This window comes from Corylus avellana, chromosome 8, assembly GCF_965113065.1.
Source record: "Corylus avellana chromosome 8, dhCorAvel1.hap1.2, whole genome shotgun sequence".
Lineage (NCBI taxonomy): Eukaryota > Viridiplantae > Streptophyta > Magnoliopsida > Fagales > Betulaceae > Corylus > Corylus avellana.
In genome coordinates this window covers 13,836,108-13,857,167 of record NC_142497.1, presented here as the reverse complement: position 1 = coordinate 13,857,167, position 21,060 = coordinate 13,836,108, and the positions used below count along the sequence as shown (strand labels likewise).

The 21,060-nt window shown below is 37.5% G+C and overlaps 1 non-coding gene across 1 annotated transcript; it reads left to right on the top strand.

The window, feature by feature from the left end:
• The first annotated feature begins 398 nt into the window (after positions 1 to 398).
• On the top strand, positions 399 to 470 carry TRNAD-GUC (transfer RNA aspartic acid (anticodon GUC)). Its single transcript has one exon. It is a non-coding gene; the product is annotated as a tRNA-Asp (tRNA).
• Positions 471 to 21,060: the final 20,590 nt, after the last annotated feature.

The following is a 21,060-nucleotide window of genomic DNA, read 5'->3' as shown; positions in this document are numbered from 1 at the left end:
GTGACGCTCCGAATTAGGAAAATACTATTTCACATTGATTTGTAGAAATTTGAGTTAGCTTTCCAATGACGCTTGAATTACCTCAATTGAATATTTTAGGTGAAAGTTATGGCCAAAATACCGAGATGTATGCAGAATCCAAATTTGAATCCAATCCGATTTTGACTCCAATTTGAGAAATTCCGAATTAATCATTTTCTTTATTTGATTAAACTTAACCATGATTGGTTAAGTTTAACCATATCTTCTAGGTCTTCCCAATTTGGTTTTAAGCCCAAAATCAATGGAATTAATTGCATCTTTATTTATAACCCGAAAAAAAACAAAAGAAAATCAAACAAATAACAACGCTAAAGAATTAACATATGCAAATTAAGAGGCTTGAAAGTGCAATATTCGACGTTGTAGTATAGTGGTAAGTATTCCCGCCTGTCATGCGGGTGACCCAGGTTCGATCCCTGGCAACGGCGTCAAAAAACTTGTTGTGCTAAATACTACCTAAATTAATAGATAATATTTAGTACGTTTTAACTCGCAAGTGCACAAGATCAAAACAATAGTATAGTGCAGCAAGTACGAGGTCGATCCCACGAGGATTGTGATTTTATTTTGAATTAATTAAAATATCAAATTGTCACAGATTTGATATTAAGAAAAATAAAAAGATATAAAGATAAAGTAAAGGTAAGGTAGGGCTTTGATATCCACCGCTAATTATACTTAGATAATATAACAATATGCCAATGATCCAATCATGTTATGAATATTTAATGTTTGCCAACCTAAGGGTATGGGTGTCTACTCCTTAAGCTATTGATTTTCCTAAGCAGGGAATTAGGCATGGATGTCTACTCTAATTCTTTTCTTTCTTAAAGGATTTAGTATGGGTGTCTACTAAGTTGTTCTTTAAGAAAGCATAAATTTGTGGAAATCGACAAACACACGAGGCCTAGGGCATGGGTGTCTACTCCCAGTTCCTCATGTTGATTAACCTAAGAATCGCGGTGTGGATTACTTTTTTTACTTATGTTAAACCTAGGACTCGGTCATCCAAATTGATTTAACTAACTAGTCTATACCACATGCATATAATGGCCAATCACATACATATGAGGAATTCATGAAAACAGAAATTAATCAAGTTAAATATCACAACATGATCATCACAAAGGCGCCAATATTGAAATATTAAATAAACATAATTAGGGCTTCAATCTAGCCCTCCTTAAGAGTTAGTTACACATAATGAAAATAAAACTAAAAAGATAAAGGAAAGAAAGAACCGAAAGGTAGCCTCCAATTCCTCTCCCCAAAGTTATGCCTCTTCCAAGGATTTTAAGGATTATTTAAATTGTGAGCCTTAGAGGTCTATTTATAGGGATTAGGAGAGTCCTAGAAGCCCTAGTAATCCTAGGAAATTTGGAGTTTTAAGTCCAAGTCCAATTAGGATAAGAAAACCTAAGTCCAAATCGGACTAGGATTCGCCCAAGATTGCGGTCTTAACTTGTGGCGCGATTTTGGCCTTGTAACGCTCCAAATTAGGGAAATGCTATTTCACAATGATTTGTAGCATTTGAGTTAGCTTTCCAATGCCACTTGAATAACCTCAATCAGATATCTGAGCTGAAAGTTATGGTCAAAATACCGAGACGTGTTCAGAATCCAATTTTGCATCCAATCCGATTTGACTTCAATGTGAGAAATTCCGAATTGATCCTTTCCTTTATTTGATTAAACTTAACCATGATGGGTTAAGCTTAACCATATCTTCTAGGTTTTCCCAATTTTCCCTTTAAGCTTGTAATTCTTCCAGAAACGCTTTCTTTTCTTCCAAAAGCCTAAAAAAAACAAAGAAAATACAAAAAGGAAGTAAAATGACCTAATTAACCAAAACTAAAGGATTAAAACATGCAAGTTAAGGGCTGAAAATATGAATATTTTAGCACTTATCACGTCTTCAGCTAGACAGTGGTCCCCGCTCAGTGCTGTCCAGAAGTAGATGCTTCAGAATGTGGTGTGATGTGCAAATTATCTACCTAAATTAATAGGTAAATAATTGTACGTTTTACCTGCAAGTGCACAAGGTCAACATAGCAGTATATGGTGCAAGTACAGGATCATTCCTACGAGGATTGCTGAATTTATGTTTAAAAATAGATTCCTTAAGCAAAAGCAAAACAAAGATTGATTTTTGAAGTGATGATAATAAAGGGTAGGGCTTTGATATCCACCACTAATTATATTTAGCTAATATAACAATATGCCAATACTTTGATCAGGTTATGCATATCTAATGTTTGTCAACCTTAGGGCATGGCGTATACTCCTAAAGCTATAGATTTCCCTAAGCAACAAGTTAGGCATGGCATCTACTCTAACTCTTTTCATTCCTAAGGGATTTAGCATGATTTATACTAAGTTGTTCCTTAGGAAAGCATATATTCTACGGAAATCGACAAACACACAAGGCCTAGCGCATGGCATATACTCCCGGTTCCCCATGTTGATTAACCCAAGAACCCGGCGTGGATTTCTTTTGTTACTTATGTTAAACCCCGGACTCGGCCATCCAAGTTGATTTAATTAACTAGTCCATACCACATGCATAAGTTGATCAGGCACACACATATGAGGAATTCATGCAAGCAGATATTAATCAAGTTAAATAGCTTCTTCTGGCATGCGCTCGATTGCTCTTGGCCTGGCTCGTGCAGTGTCTTCTCTGGTATTGTGCTCAATCGCAGGTACCCTGCAATTGATCGCAGTATCAGGGAGTTTCAACTTTTCCCATCTTCTCTCTTTATGCCCAAATCACCCAGTTTTACTTCATTTTCTTCCAAAAGCCTATAAAAACATGAAAAAACACAAAAAGGAATTAAAATGGCCTAATTAACTAAAACCAAAGGATTAAAACATGCAAGTTAAGGGCTGAAAATATGAATATTTTAGCACTTATCATGGTGCTATATATTGGACAGACTGAAGTGCCAAATCTTGTGATGCCAAATCTTGATCTCTTGGTGCAAAGTTTGTTTCAATGTATGGCTTGACTCTGTGTCCATTGACTTTGAATGATTGGTCGGTCTAGGGGTTGTGGACCTCCAAAGCTCCATGAGGGAATACTTGTGTAACAATGCAAGGCCCAGACCATCTTGACTTAAGTTTTCCAGGGAAGAGTTTCAATCTTGAGTTATAGATCAAAACCTTTTGTCCTACTTGAAACTCCTTCCTGACCAGTTGCTTGTCATGGTATGCTTTGGTTCTATCTTTGTAGAGCTTGGCATTCTCATATGCATCATGCCTCAGTTCCTCCAATTCATTTAGTTGGAGCTTCCTTTTGTCACCAGCTTGCTTCACATCGAAGTTAAACTTCTTGATTGCCCAGTACGCTTTGTGTTCCAATTCCACTAGTAAATGACATGCCTTCCCAAAAACCAAACGATATGGAGACATACCGATAGGTGTCTTGTAAGCAGTCCTATAAGCCCATAGTGCATCATTCAAGCGTAGTGACCAATCCTTCCTATTGGGGTTCACTGTCTTTTCTAGGATACCTTTGATCTCTCTGTTGCTGATCTCAACTTGGCCACTGGTTTGAGGATGGTATGGAGTGCCAACCTTATGAGTGATGCCATACTTCTTTATCACAGAGGCAAAGGCATAGTTGTTGATGGGGCTCCCTTCATCACTAGTGATTGCCCTAAGTGTCCCGAATCTAGCAAAGACGTTTTCCTACAAAAACTTCACAACCACTTTATGATCATTAGTCCTTGAGAGGACAGCCTCGACCTGTTTAGACACATAATCCACACCCACAAGAAAATATAGATAATCGAATGAGTTAGGAAATGGTCCCATGAAGTCAATACCCCAAACATCGAAGAGCTCTACAACTTGAATATTTTGCTGTGGCATTTGGTTTCTGGATGAGATGTTACCTGTCCTTTGGCATCTATCACAAGAGCTGGGAAACAAGAAAGCATCTTTAAACACATTAGGCCAATAAAAACCAGATTGTATTACCTTAAGTGCTGTTTTCTTGGCCCCAAAGTGTCCACCACAAGCAAACTAATGACAGTGCTGCAAAATACTCAAGTGCTCTTCGTCTGGGACACACCTTCTAATGATTTGATCAGGGCAGAATTTGAACAAATAGGGGTCATCCCAATGGTATTGTCTAGATATGGATATTAACCTCTTCCTTTCTTGGCTAGACATACCTGGAGGAAACACCTTGGCAATGAAATAATTCACTATATCTGCATACCATGGGAGTTGGTTATCAACTGCACACAACTGCTCATCTGGAAAATTTTCATTCATTGTGAGCTCATCTCCTTCTTCCTCGTGGAGTAATCTGGATAAGTGATCCGCCACCACATTTTCACTGCCCTTCTTGTCTCTAATCTCAAGGTCAAACTCTTGTAGTAATAATGCCCATCTGATCAATCTAGGTTTGGCATCTTTCTTGGCAAACAAATATCTCAACGCAGCATGATTAGTGAATACAATAACCTTAGAACCAATTAGGTACGACCTAAACTTCTCCAAAGCAAATATGACAGCTAATAATTCTTTCTCAGTGGTAGAATAATTTAGCTGGGCATCATTCAATGTTCTAGAAGCATAATAAATGGCATGAGGTACCTTCTTGATTCATTGACCCAAGACAGCTCCTACGGCAAAGTCATTGGCATCACACATAAGCTCAAAGGGTAGACTCCAATCAGGTTCCCGGATGATTGGTGCAGATGTGAGCAGCTTTTTCAGTGTGTTGAAAGCAATCATGCATTCTTTAGTCCATTCAAACTTGGCCTCATTCCCTAGCAATGCACAGAGGGGTCTAGAGATCTTGGAGATATCCTTGATGAACCTTCTATAGAATCCAGCATGTCCAAGAAAACTCCTCACCCCCTTTACTGTCAGAGGTGGGAGAAGTTTGGAGATGATATTTATCTTGGCCTTATCCACCTCAATGCCCTTGCTTGAAATAGCATGACCCAATACCATGCCTTGTTGAACCATGAAATAGCATTTTTCCCAATTGAGCACTAGGTTGCATTCTTCACACCTCTTGAGAACATTCTTCAAATGGTGGAGGAATTCATCAAAACTAGACCCAAAAACACTAAAATCATCCATAAATACCTCAATGGTTTTCTCCACCATGTCTAAAAAATGCTCATCATGCATCTCTGGAATGTGGCTGGGGCATTGCATAAGCCAAATGGCATCTTTCTGTAGGCGAATGTGCCAAAAGGACATGTGAAGGTGGTCTTCTCCTGATCTTCTGGTGCTATTGCAATCTGATTATAGCCACTGTACCCATCCAAGAAACAATAGTGGCTATGGCCAGCTAACCTCTCTAGCATTTGATCAATGAAGGGTAATGGAAAATGGTCTTTTCTGGTTACCTTGTTCATTCTTCTGTAATCGATGCAGACCCTCCACCCAATGGTTACTCTTGTGGGTATCAGCTCATCATCTTCATTTTTTACCACTGTGATCCCACTCTTTTTGGGCACTACTTGGACTGGACTGACTCATTTACTATCTGAGATGGGATAGATGATGCCCATATCTAGCAGTTTTAAGACCTCTACCATAACTACCTCCTTCAAGTGAGGATTGAGTCTTCTCTGTGAATCTCTGGTTGGCTTTGCTTCGTCTTCAAGGAAGATCTGATGCATGCACTTAGATGGACTTATTCCTTTGATATCAGCAATGGTCTACCCCAAAGCGGTTTTATGTTCTCTAAGAATTCTCAACAGCTTTTCTTCTTCCCTACAACTCAGATTTGCAGCAATGATGACTGGTAGTGTCTCGTTTTCTCCTAAGTATGCATATTTTAGGTGCTTTGGCAATTGCTTCAATTCCAGCTTGGGTGCCTGGACAATAGAAGGAACAAGAGAAGTATTAGTACGCTCATGAATCTCAAAGGGAGGAGTATACTTATTTGAGTGTTTTGGAGAAGCCTCAAGGTGATGCACTATTTCAATGATGTCATTAGTAACATCTTCAGGTTCTGGCTCAATGTCCTGCCTTGTGAAACTATGGGTGAGGGTGGCCTCCAATATATCTTTATGTTGGTCCTGGAAAACTGCCTTACTAATATCTTGGATCATATAAACATCAAAACATTCTAAATCTTCTTGAGGTAATTTCAATGCATCGAATATTTTGAATTCTATTGTCTCACCATTTACCTTCATGCTCACAATACCCTTTTTCACACCTATTGTAGTGTTAGCTGTTCTCATAAAAGGGTCTTCCTAAGATAATAGGTAAGGTGATGGCATAGGAGATTCTTCTATATCCAATACAATGAAATCAGCAGGTACAATGAATGTACCTACCTTTACCAAAACATCCTCAAGTATACCTCTTGGTCTTTTGATGCTTCTGTCTGCCAATTGCAAGGTGATTGAGGTGGGTTGAAGCTCCCCCAAACCCAGCTTTTCATATACAGTGTAAGGTAACAAATTAACCCCTGCTCCTAGATCCAGCAGTGCCTTTTCAAAAGAATGGTCTCCTATCCTGCAAGGAATGGTAAAACTGCCTGGGTCTGTTAGCTTTGGTGGTAATTTTCTTAACAAGATTGCACTTACCTCTTCTGTTAAGGCCACTGTCTCATACTCCTGAAACCTCCTTTTGTTAGTGCAATAATCCTTTAAAAATTTTGCATATGAAGGAATCTGTTTAATTGCATCTAATAAAGGAATGTTGATTTCTACTTTCCTCAAGGTCTCAAAGATATCCATGAGTTACTTTTCTTCCTTTGGTTTGACTAATCTTTGGGGGAAAGGGGGTGCATTTACCTTCTCTATTTTACTTACCTTGGAAGTTGAAGCTTCATCTGGAGATGATTGAGGTGGCTCAATGACTTTGCCATTTTTGAGAACTATGACTGCTTTCATCTGTGGGTGAGCCTCTGGATTGGGTATTGTTTGAGCTAGAAATTCTTCCTGCTTTCTTTCACTCAGCTCCTTTGCCATCTGACCCATTTGCACTTCCAGTCTTTGAATGGCTTGATCAGTCTTTGTATTGAATTGTTTTTGATCAGCCATGAATTGCTGTTGTGAGGTCATGAACTGCTGTTGAGAAGTCACCAGGGTGTGTATCATATTCTCTAGTTGGTTTAATTTTGACTCTTGAGTTGGCTGGCTTGCTTGTTGGGGATCCTTTTGTTGTCCTTGATTGTTACTCCATGAGAAATCAGGGTGGTTTTGCCATCCTGGATTGTAAGTGTTGGAGTATGGATTGTTCTTGTGGGGGTAATTGTTTTGTCCCACATAGTGTGCTTGCTCCTGATCTGCAGATGAATATAAAGGGCAAGTTTCAGTAGTATGACCTACTTGAGAACATATGGCACACACTTGGAATTGGGTGTCTGGCTAATTGGGAGAGATGTTCTGAGTAGTCATGGCGTTGACAAGCATAAGGAATGCCTTCTGCATGGCAACCATCTGATTTTGCACTCCGCTGTTTTCTTCATTCCTGCCTTTGCTCCTTACACCTTGCCTCCTTCTGGATGGGAATTGTTGGGTGTGTTCACTCAACATCTCAAAGATCCTTATGGCTTCCTCACTGCTCTTTTCCATCAGCATACCTCCACAAGCTGTATCCACCATACCCTTGTTAGTATCATCTAAACCTTCATAGAAAATTTGTACTTGATCATCTTGGGGGATGTTGTGATGTGGGCACTTTAGAAGCAATGAATCGAAGTGATCCCATGCCTCGAAGAACAGATCTCCATCTCGTTGTTGGAACATTTGAAGTTCCCTTTTAAGTTGTCTTGTCTTCTGAGCTGGGAAAAACTTCTTCAGAAACTTGGTGGCTAATTCTTCCCAAGTATGGATAGAATCTGCAGGCAAAGAATTATACCACAGTTTAACATTATCTTTTAAAGAGAAAGGAAAGAGGACTAACCTGAGTCTCTCCAAAGTTAGGCCTTGGACATGCCGCAACTTGCATAAATCAAAGAATTCTTTAAGATGCAAGTTGGGATCCTCAGTAGCTGTGCCTCTGAAGTGAGTCAATGCATTAAGGATTTGAGGAGAAATATAATAGCTACCTTCCACCTCCGATTGATATGCTATGCATGAGGGTTGCTGGAGGTTTGCTAGAATGAATGCCTGCTTCATCGGTCTTTGCACCAATGGTGGATTTGCCTCTAATGGTCTTGGCCCAATTGGATTCTCTTGCAAATCTTCCATCTCAATTGCTTCCTCTTCTTCTTTGTCTTTAGGTCATTGTCGAATTGTCTGCTCAATTTCAAGATCGAGTGGAATGATGGTGAGCCTTGAGATCGACAACCTTGCATCAATTGAATTGCTTTTTCAGTCAGACAGCTTCAGTGCTGCTGATCCAGATGCTCCTTGGAACTGCACTCGATCGCAGGTTGGTGCGTTCGATCGCACTTGGCTGACGTTCGATCGCAATCACAGAATGCTAGTCCTCAACCTGAAACAGAAAACAGAAAAATTCAACAATCAATAGAAAATCTTTTTGACAAAAACAAAATTGAAAATTGAAAATTAAAATCATACAACTAAAGGAAAATAATTTTTAAACAAAATTCGCCACAGTCCCCGGCAACACCGCCAAAAACATGTTGTTCCTCAATTACCCACCTAAATTAATAGGCAAATAACTGGATGTTTTACCCGCAAGTGCACGAGGTCAACATAGTAGTATAGTGTGCAAATACGGGGCCATTCCCATGAGGACTACTGAATCTTGTCTAAAATTAATTCCCAAAGTGAAATAAAACAATTGATAATGATAAAAAGGTAGGGCTTTGATATCCACCACTAATTATATTTAGCTAATATATCAATATATATGCCAATGTTTTAATCATGTTATAAATATCTAATGTTTGTCAACCTAAGGGCATTGGTATCTACTCCTTAAGCTATTGATTTTCCTAAGCAACGAATTAGGCATGAGTGTCTACTCTAATTCTTTTCTTTCTTAAAGGATTTAGCATGGGTGTCTACTAAGTTGTTCTTTAAGAAATCATAAATCTATGGAAATCGACAAACACATGAGGCCTAGGGCATGGGTGTCTACTTCCGGTTCCCCATGTTGATTAACCCAAGAATTCGGTGTGGATATCTTTTATTACTTATGTTAAACCCAGGACTCGGTCATCCAAATTGATTTAACTAACTAGTCCATACCACATGCACATGTTGATCAAGCACACACATATGAGGAATTCTTGAAACTAGGTATTAATCAAGTTAGACATCATAACAAGATCATCACAAAAGCGCCACTATTGAATATTAACAAAACATAACTAGGGCTTCAATCTAGCCCCACTAAATAAATTAGCTACACATAGAGTTGATGTTAAGCATCTTCATAAGATAAAAGAAAAGAAAGGAAAAGAATAAACCTGAGACTTGAACTTGAAGAGCTCCAATTCTTCTCCTTACAAAGCATACCTATTCTAGAGGCTTAAGGGTCTATTTATAGGCTTTAGAAGTCCTTGACAAACTAGTAAACCTAGGAATTTCATTGGGTTTCAAAACCTATTACAATTGGGAGTTGGAAAACCCTAATATGGAAATATTAGCATTCTGGCCGCAGCTTTGATGTGTCTCCTGCACACGGGTGCAATCGATCGCAACCCGTGTGAGCTCAATCGCAGGTCTGCGATCGAGCCTCTTTTGTTGTGCACTCGAGTGCTCGTGGCCTGCTTCATGTTTTGTCATCTCTGGTACTGCGCTTGATCGCAGGGAACCTGTGATCGATCGCAGTGTCAGGGACTCCCATTTTTACCATCTTCTCTCTTTGAGCCCAAATCTTTCAGATTTACTTCGTTTTCTTCCAAAAGCCTGCAAAAGTATAGAAAACACAAAAAGTAATTAAAATGGCCTAATTAACTAAAACTAAAGGATTAAAACATGTAAGCTAAGGGCTGAAAATATGAATATTTTAGCACTTAACAAGCATCTATCATTATCCTCAATTCTGTGTCTCCCTTAACCTCATAGATGCCTCCTTTCTTGGGAGCTCAAACGGAGTTATTCCCAAAACTTGGAAAAGCCCACTGTTGTGAAGTGTCGGACAAGTTATCCAAAGCTTTGTACGCTTCATCCCTTGTCAAACTCAAGAATGCTCCCCCATTCATAGACTCGATCATGCTACAGTTGGATTGAGTCAATCCTTGGTAGAAAAACTAAACGAGCCTCCATTTCTCATATCCATGTGGAGGGCACTTGATTTGTAACTCCTTGAATCTCTCCCAACTCTCTGAAAATTTCTCATCCTCCCCTTAAGTAAAGGAACTAATTTCCTTTTGGCACTCATTGACTCTGGACATCGGGAAAAATTTATTGTAAAACTTGTTCAACAGGATTTCCCACGATGTGATGGATTCGGGCATGTTACAATCCAACCATGCCTTGGCTCTATCGTGAAGGGAGAAAGGAAACAGTCTCAGATGGACAGATTCTTCCGAGAAGTTTTGGAATTTGAAAATGGCACATGTGTCACGAAATTTCATCACATGACTATATGGATTTTCAGAGTTCAGACCATGGAATGAAGGTAAGACTTGGATGATGTGAGGTTTAAGATCAAAATGGGTAGCATTGGTTGGTGGCAATACTATGCATGAAGGGGCGTTTATCTCAACAGGTGCAAACAAATCCCTAAGGGATATAGTGTAGTCCACATTCCAAGCTCTAGCTTGCTCCACATTCTCAGCTCTCGCAGCCTCATTCTGAACCCTAGGCTGGTCCACGTTTTGGGGTATGTTATATCTCATCTCAAAAGTCTCTCTTTCAACAAATACTCTCCAATTTCTCCTAAGGGTTCTATTAAGATCGGGATCTAGGGGTATCAACTCTAGGTTCAAGGATCTCCGACCAAGCATACACCAAACAAAAACTTCTAAAATAAACTAACTAACAAAAATCAAATATTCACACAAAAATAAGAAGTACAAAACAAAGAATGAAAACAAAACAGAAACCAAAATGCCAACAAAAAAGGAACAAAACAAATTGTAAAATTTTTTACTTAGCTGCTTCTGGTCTGTTGAGGCTGATCTCTGGAAGTGCGCTCGAGCGCAGGTGAAGTGCGATCGAGCGCGAGTGTGCAATGCGCTTGAGTGCAGGCGCGGGATGGGTCGAGCGTAGGTGCGATCGCTTGCTGCCCGTGTGCTCGAGTGCGCTTGAGCATAGGTGCGATGCGAACAATCGCACTGGTAGGGATTGGTTTTGTCAACACTGCAACATAAACACAAAAACAACCAACTTTTTTTTTTTTTTATGGTTAAATAAAATCTCAGAAACAAAAACAAATCAAATAAAATTGCAAAAAGAAAAGAAAACAAAAATCTACCTAAACTAGTAGAAAAATAAAATTAATTCAAACAAAAATCAATTTTCACAAATAGACAAATCCCCAGCAATGGTGCCAAAAACTTGAGGTGCAAATTATAATTACTCGCAAGTGCACGAGTCGTGTGCAGAACTACGTGCGCAAATGCGAGGTCGATCCACAAGGAATTGCGTTGCAAAAATCAATTCTTATCTAAACTAATCTTATTTTAACCTAGTTCCAAATTTTGGGATTTTTGAATAAATAAATAAACAAACATAAATTAAACAAAATGACAACAATCAAATGATAAACAACTAAGGTTTCAGAATTTACCTCACCAAATCAAAGCACACATTTTCATCTTTAGTTTATACATTCGACAAGCGATTAGACCTAGAGCATGTTCTATTGTTTTTATAAAATCCTATTGAATTATTCAATGAATCCATCTCTATTACAAATCACAAAACATATCTTGTTTAGTTCAAAAGATGCAATGTATCCATGCTTTGCACAAAAGACAATGGATATGCAAAGTAAACCAAAAGATGCAATGTATCCATTGGATGAAACACAATGAATATCCAACATTTTAATGATTTATAAACAACAATCAATCACAATGTTGTCACATAATTGAATTGAAACGAACATACATTACATTAAACGACGGAATTGTACGAACTAAACATAAAAATATGCAAACAAATCAATGGTGAGACTTCATCCTCAACCTTAGTTGATGAATCTAGCCATTTATGACTACAAAAAGCATAAAAATACTCATTGAATTAATGGAAACAAGAAACTTATAAAGGGAAATCATTTCAAAGTTTAAAAACGACAAAACTTGAAGTTTAGGATTGAATGGCGCCCCCTCAGTGCATTTCCAAAATAAAATTGTGATATTTATACAGTTAATTAGGGTTTCAGCATTTGCCAGGTCGAACGAGTGCGTTCGATCACACTCGAGCATGTGTTAGCTTGTCTGTGGCACAGCGTAAGGCGCTACTTGCTTGGGTGTGTGGGAGTGCGCTCGATCACGCCCTTCATGCGCTCAATCGCAGTTCCAGAATTCCACTTTCTTCCTGTTTCTTTGCACTTTTCATATTAAGACCTCAATTTTCTCTCAATAATCTACAAAACACTAAGACACCAAAACTAACCAAAACATCATAAATAATAAAGCTAAAGGCTTAACAAACATAAATTAAGGGGCTCAAATATGCAATATTTGGCGCTCAACAACTACAAAACCAAAAAGCATCTTTAAACACATTAGGCAAATAGAAACCAGATTGTAGTACCTTAAGTGTTGTGCTCTTGGCTCTAAAGTGCCCTCCACAGGCAAACTGATGACTATAGACATCAACCGCTTCCTTTCTAACTAGACATACTTGGAGGAAAAACCTTAGCAGTTATATAATTAACAATATCTGCATACCTCAAGAGATGGGCATCTATTGTAAATAACTACTCATCTGGAAATTTTTCACTCAAGGGAAGTTCGTTTCCTTCTTCATCATGAAGTAACCTGGATAGGTGATCTGCAACCACATTCTCACTGCCCTTTTTGTCCCTAATCTCAAGATCAAGTTCTTGTAATAATAATACCCATCTGATCAATCTTGGCTTTGTATCTTTCTTGGCAAACAAATATCTCAAAGTAGCATGGTCAGTAAATACAATAACTTTAGAACCAATCAAGTATGACCTAAACTTCTCCAAAGAAAATATGACAACTAACAATTCTTTCTTAGTAGTAGAATAAGCTGAGCACATTTAAAGTTCTAGAGGCATAATATATAGCATGAGGTACCTTGTTGACTCTTTGACCTAAAACAGCTGCGAAGGCAAAGTCACTGGCATCACACATGAGCTCAAATGGAAGGTTCCAATCAGGTGCCATCATTATTGGTGTAGATATCAGCAACTTTTTTCAATATGTTGGAAGCATCCGTGCATTCATCAGTCCATACAAACCTTACATTTTTGGCCAATAGTGCACAGAGGGGTCTAGAGATCTTTGAAAAATCTTTGATGAATCTTCTATAGAACCCGGCATGTCCCAGAAAACTCCTTACACTCTTGATCGTCATAGGAGGAGGGAGTTTGGAGATGATTGTTTTACAAATTATATTAACTTGCAAGTGCACGAATCGACTGTAGTTAATGGATTGCAAGTTCGAGGTTGATCCCACAGAGAATTGTATTCTTAAAAACAAATTTATGTCTAAATCAATTGAACCCTAACCAAGTTCTAAATTTTTTAGAGACTATAGTTTGAATAAAAAATCAAAAGCAAAAGCAATTTAAAGTAATTGTAAGCTAATGATGAAGCACTAGGGTTTTGGAATCCGCACTCACAAATTCATAGCACATAGTTCCATGATCTTGGAACTATGTGCTATAACAGATCACTATCTAAAATTTTGCCAAATTTTAGGTACTCACCTGTCTTAACTGTTGTGAGTTTTAAATGATACTCGCAAGTGCACGAGTCGTTTGCAATATAGCTTTTGTAAGTGCGAGGTCAAATCCACAGGGAATTGTGTTTTTGAAGACTAAATATATCTAAATTAATTAAATCATAACCTAGTTGCAAAAGGTTTTTGATTTTGAAAATAAATAAACATAAACTAAATAAAATAAAAATAAGCAAAAGATAATGTACTAAAGTTGTGGAATCCACACTCACCAAGTCAGAAAAACACATTTCATGTTCATCCATAAAATCTGAAGTTCGCACAAATAAATTCCTATGTATGTATTGCTATGCTTTACAAATTAATTAAATCATCTAATGTATCCATCCGTTACACAAATCACAAAAGATATCCGGATTAAAACAAATCATCAATCGTATTTGTAAGACAAATCACAAAAGATATCCAATTTTATTTTAATAAAGATCCAAGCAAACAATTAAATGAAACTCTCCTAAATGATCACATGTATTCAGGAATCACAATAGATATCCAAGAGTAATCTCAATAATTGAATTAAAGCAAAATAATTGAAACCTTAAAACCAATAAAATCAGATAATATTGACTTACATGAAAGTGTGTTGTTCTTCATCGGTGGGGCTTCATCCTCAACCTTAGTTGAGAATTTAGCTCCACAAGATTATTGAAAATAAAACCTAAACCTAAAAAAATAAAAAAAATAAAACTAAAAGGGAGAAAAACTGTAAAAATTTGGACTTGGTCTCTCCAGCCTCTATTTCTTGAGGCTTACCTATCATTTTATAGGGGTCTCTAGGGTCTAAAACCCTAAAAATGGCGCTAGGGCATATTTGGCAGACGAGTGGGCTCGAGCGCATGGCCAGTGCGCTTGATCGTACTCGGGCATGTAACTCTTCTCCTGCAGCGCAGCACTTGGGCACTTGCGGCTTGCTGGTGGGCGTGGGTGCACTCGGGCGCAACCTAGCTGCGATCGAATGAACATGCGCTGAAGCGCAGGATGGTGTGCTCGATCCTACTTTGATAGCACATTTTCTAGCTTTCTTTCAAACTCTGTAATTTTCACTTTAATTGCGCAGTTTTCCCTTAGACCTACAAAACACTAAAATACCAAAACTAACACAAAACATCAGAACATAATAAAGGTAAAGGATTAACAAATGCAAATTAAGGGGTCCAAATATGCAATATTTGGCACTCATCATTAACGTGAAGTACTCTCGTCATGACGGGAACTGGATCTAGAACTCTCATGCTGATTCCTCGTTCATTTTTCTCTTCATTTGCACTTCTTCAATTTCGCCTCTTTGTGCTGTCCTCTCTACAAGAAATTTCGTCCAAGTCTCTTCATCTCTTTCATCATCTCCTTAAGTTATGTATCTTGTTCTCCATGATTGCTTGAGATTGTTACTTGATTGAGTTGTGATTTTGATCTTTGTTTGAGTGTGGTTCTCATAATCTTGATTAGAGTATTTCTTGATTAAGTCTCTTTGTTAATCATGCCTTAAGAATTTTTTCATAATCGTGTTGACAATGGCTCTTTTGGTTTGGATTACATGTATTGAGTTCTCTCTCTTCTTTATAAGAATTCATAGTGTGTTGGAACTTAGGCATGTTTGTTGTGATTGTGAATTGTGAATTGAGAAGTTATGATTGCTTAGGCATGATTCTCTTGTGTGATGTTTGGGGTTGGAACTTAAGTGCTATGCTCCCTGTGTAGGTATGTCTTCCCAATCTCCAAACACCATCTCCACAAAAGGAAAACGTTCAAAGACAAAGGCTAGAAGAGCGGTGGAAATTGGGTCCAGCTCTATCCAATCAGTCTGCATTGCTACTGGACGAACTCCTCCTCTTGATCCTTCATCTGTTGCTGCTAGTGAAGCTGGATTTACCAAGCGATTTGAGACTGCTATTGATAGAAACTGCTTCTTCAACAAATGCTTTAACAAGAGGAAGGTAATAGTTGAATGTGCTATTACTCTTCCTGATTTCTCTTCCAGGGAATTCGCATTCATTCCCCAAATTTTTGAAAGTAAAGGTTGGCCTTCTTTCACCCAACCTCAACCTGTTGTGTATATGGACTTGGTTCATGAATTTTACTCCAATATTTGCGGATATTGTGCTTTATCATCTTCTCTCACAACATATGTTCGAGGAAAAGGTATTTAATTAACTCCACAATCACCTTCTAGGATTTTGAAAATTCCCCATGTGCCTAATTTGCCAATATCCTTATCCTCCTGATACTACTCCCACTAGAGAAGATTTAGGTGAATTTTTTGGTATGACTCCCTGGCCATTTACTTTGGCTTCTTTTCCTGTGAATTTAAACTTCCTAAACGTATGCTTGCTCTTTTGATTATGAGCAATTTGCTGCTTGCGCTTCGTAAGACTAATTTTACTCTTGTTAGGGCTCAATTTTTGTATGCATTGCTAAAAAAATCATCACATTGATCTAGCATCCTACATCATTGACCTTATTGCCTCAATCAAGTCATCAAAATCAAAGAAATTTGCTCTTCCTTTTGGTGGTACTATCAGTAAAAATTTGACTCACGTTTCTATATTTCCTTGCTCATCTGGTTATACAGCTCCACAGTGTTACGTGCTTACGTAACGTGATGAGAACTAAGTTGAAAGATTGATATGTTAGGATTTTTGAGGAATCCTAAACCTCCTATAGGATTTTCGAGGAATCCTAAACCTCCTATGAGCAATTCGAGGTGCTCTCAACTCCTACAAACACAAGGTTTGAATAATTTACTTGATTGATTTTCTTATTCATAAATAATGCAATATTTAAAGACAATAGAAAATAGAGTCCCACATGAGATAGGACTTCCATTTAAAATAGGGAAATCTAATCCTACCCAATAACAAATAACAAGATAAAAGAGATAAACATAACATATGAGTCCTACCCACACAACAATATTAAAATAATAAAACAATTATAAAACAATAATGAACTAAATAACCTAATTGATGATACTTCATAAAAGACCCACTACCTAACAATGATTACACGTAACATTCCATCCCTCTTTGAATCGACCTTGTCCTCAAGGTCGTAAAACTCTTGCGGTGAAAATCTTTTTTCTTCTCCTTTGACTCACCTTCTCTTTTTTTTTTTTTTTTTTTTCGTTTCTTTCTAAACCAAACAAAGAAGGCAATCTTCTTTTTCTTTTTTCTGGTGAACCACAAAACCAGGTTGCATTGATCACCAAATTTCTTGTCTCTGTTGTGAAATGAGAACCTGATGGGGTTTGTCCCACTAAAGACCGGTTTGGTATGATGAAATTGTGTTTGCTGGTGGACTGAATTGTGCAGATGAATTTTTTGTGGTGGAACTTTGATGTTGATGATGGTTGTGTGGTCAGATTTTTGAACATGACAGCTGAGTTTTGGCGTTGTCATGGTCGTAGTGGCGGTGTGGGACATACGGCTTTTGCACCCGCAACATCGTTTGTTGCTGCTCATGTCGCGTTCATTTTTTATTTCCGCTAAAGTGCTCTCGAATCTGCCAAATGACTTGTCCATTTTTCTTTGGAATTCTTCCACTTTTCTTTGGAGTTCATGCACTTCCATTTTTCTTTGGAATTCTTCCACTTTTCTTTGGAGTTCATGCACTTCCAATTTTCTTTGGAGTTCATGCACTAGACCAACACATTGATATAGACAATCCTCCATAACTTGAAGCGGTAGGTTACGGAAAGTTGGCTCTGATACCACTTTGTTAGACATGCTTACGTAACGTGATGAGAACTAAGTAGAAAGATTGATATGGTAGGATTTTCGAGGAATCCTGAACCTCCTATAGGATTTTTGAGGAAGTTTAAACCTCCTATGAGCAATTCGAGGTGCTCTCAACTCCTGCAAACACAAGGTTTGAATAATTTACTTGATTGATTTTCTTATTGATAAATAATGTAGTATTTAAAGACAATAGAAAATAGAGTCCCACATGAGATATGACTTCCATTTAAACTAGATAAATCTAATCCTACCCAAATAGAAAAATCTAATCCTACCCAAATAACAAATAACAAGATAAAAGAGATAAATATAACATAAGAGTCCTACACACACAACAATATTAAAATAATAAAACAACTATAAAACATTAATGAACTAAATAACCTAATTGATAATACTTCATAATAGACCCACTACCTAACAATGACTACACATAACACACAACTTGGTCTTTGTGATCAAACTACTGTTGCTAAATCAGAATCTTTAAAAAGAAAAAAGGTCAAGTGCTCATGATAATGCTCCTTCCTCTTCCTTTGTTGTCCCTAATCTCCCCCATTCTATTCCTTCTGAGGCATTTAGTAGTCTCGATAAGATGTTTTTGCAGACAAGGGAAATGGACCTAAGTCAAGTGAAGGACCTACACAAGGAAGTAGCTGACCTCAATGGGTCATTCTCTAAGGTAGAGGTAGCATTGACAATCCTGCTCAAGAGAACACAAGAGAAGACCAATCCAGGAGTTGATTCTAAGGTACCTGTGGGAGATGCAGCCTTGGATTAGGAGGGTGACAATGCAAAGCTGGAGGAGGTCATGCCTTGTAAGAAGCCCAACACATTCGGGATGATTCATATGGAGTTCTTGGATCCAGAGAATGGTCAGCTGTTCATTGACCTTTTTAGAGATGGTCAGAACCCTCTTGATGCCTATACGGATGCCATAGCTCCAGTGCCTCCCACTGCCCCAGTTGATCCTATGGAGGATGTTGATGATGATGATACCGAGGATTCAGAGTAATCCTTTTATTTACTTTTGTTCTTGTCTCTTCCCCTTTGTCCATTGTGACAAAAAGGGGGAGAATGGTTATGGTTCATCAAACAATATTCCATTTGGTATTTTATGTATTTGTTATGTATTTACTTTATCTTGTGACAATTTGGTTAAGATATATGCATTTCTGAATGTTTAGTTTTTGAAGTGTTGAATATGATGCAAGTAATGCTTCTTGTGTGAAATATTTCAGAATCAGGACAGTGTGTGTTGTCTTGATATCTCGATTATGGTTATGGGTGCTCAAAGTTGTGTGATTGGTTGTTGGCATTCTTGTGCTAAATACTATCTAAATTAATAGATAATATTTAGTACGTTTTACTCGCAAGTGCACAAGATCAAACGATAGTATAATGTAGCAAGTACGAGATTGATCCCACGAGGATTGTTGATTTTATTTAGAATTGATTAAAAATATCAAGTTGTCACTAAATTGATATTATGAAAAAGAAATAAAAATATATAAAGATAAAGCAAAGGTAGGGCTTTGATGTCCACCACTAATCATATTTAGATAATATAACAATATGCCAATGATCCAATCATATATTGAATACTCAATGTTTACCAACCTAAGTGTATGCGTGTATACTCCTTAAGCTATAGATTTTCCTAATCAACGAGTTAGGCATGGGTGTATACTCTAACTCTTTTCTTTCTTAAAGGATTTAGCATGGGTGTATACTAAGTTGTTCTTTAAGAAAGCATAAATCTAGGGAAATCGACAAACACATAAGGCCTAGGGCATGGGTGTCTACTCCCGGTTCCCCATGTTGATTAACCCAAGAATCCGGTGTGGATTTCTTTTGTTACTCTTATTAAACCCGGAACTCGGTCATCCAAATTAATTTAATTAACTAGTCCATACCACATGCATATAATGGCCAATCACACACATATGAGGAATTCAAGAAAACATGCATTAATCAAGTTAAGCATCACAATATGATTATCACGAAGGCGCCAATATTGAAATATTAAATAAACATAATTAGGGCTTCAATCTAGCCCTCCTTAAGAGTTAGTTACACATAATTAAAATAAAACTAAAAAGAACAGGGAAAGAAAGAACAGAAAACCGCTCTTAGAAGTAGCTTCCAATTCCTCTCGCCAAAGTTGTCTCCTTGAAATTTTGTCTTGAATTGTGAGGCTTAGAGGTCTATTTATAGGGCTTAGGAGAGTCCAAGAAGCCCTAGTAATCCTAGGAAATTCGGAGATTTAAGTCCTAGTCCAATTAGGATAAAGAAAACCTAAGTCCAAATCGGAATAGGATTCGTCCAAAATTTTGTTCCTATCTTGCGGGATAATTTTGGCATAGCGGCAGTCCGAATTAAGAAAATACTATTTCATAATGATTTGTAGAATTTTGAGTTATCTTTCCAATACCACTTAAATCACCTCAATCAGATATTTGAGTTGAAGGTTATGGTCAAAATACCGAGACATGTGCCGAATCCAAATTTGAATCGAATCCCATTTTGCCTCCAATTTGAGAAATTTCGATTTAATCATTTCCTTTATTTGATTAAACTTAACCGCATCATATAGGTCCTCTATTATGATTGGTTAAGCTTAACCATATCTTCTAAGTCTTCCCAATTTGCCCTTTAAGCTTGGAACTTTTCCGGAAATGATTTCTTTTCTTCCATTACCTACAAAAACACAGAAAACACAAAAAGAAAATAAAATAGCATAAACTAACAAAACTAAGGAATTAACAAATATAAGTTAAGGGCTAAAATATGAATATGTTTACACTTATCACACACCCAAACTTACATATTGCTAGTACATTAGCAATACAAAACTAAAAACAAACAGAAAACAAAAAGATAAATCCATCTTTCGTGGGATGTATGATTGCATTTAGCATATGCAACAAGCCTTTTAAATCCCTAGGAATTCCCTAGAGGACGAGTGAAGTCTCATGAGGGTTTTCCAAAAATGTTACTCATAAACATTATGCACAAATTCATGTTATCCAAAACTATGATTTTCATTCATTTGCAAGCTTAAAAAGATAAACTCCATCTTCATAATGAATTGGAATTTTAGTGTCTAATTACTTACAAAAGACAAGCTAAGGCATCACAAATTCGAAACAGTGTAAAGTGAATTAGCACATAAATATGAAGCTTCTAATTATTTCCAATGTGCAATGCTTCAATATCTCAAAGTTTACTGAAATTCCCATCAGAATAAACAACAATGATATATATATTTCTTCGTCAGGTTATGCAATGTTTGGTTCCCTTAAGCTTTCTAATTGATCCATGTAACGAGTGTTGAGTCAATAACTCCCAAACTAGGTGGTTTTAGGGCATTAGGTCTAAAACACCCCTAAGGACTTACTAACTCGAGTCAAAAATGCTATGAAACCAACTAACCATGACTTTAACCAAATCAAAATTCGTTACCTTTTGACGTGAATACTCAATGCTTTGAG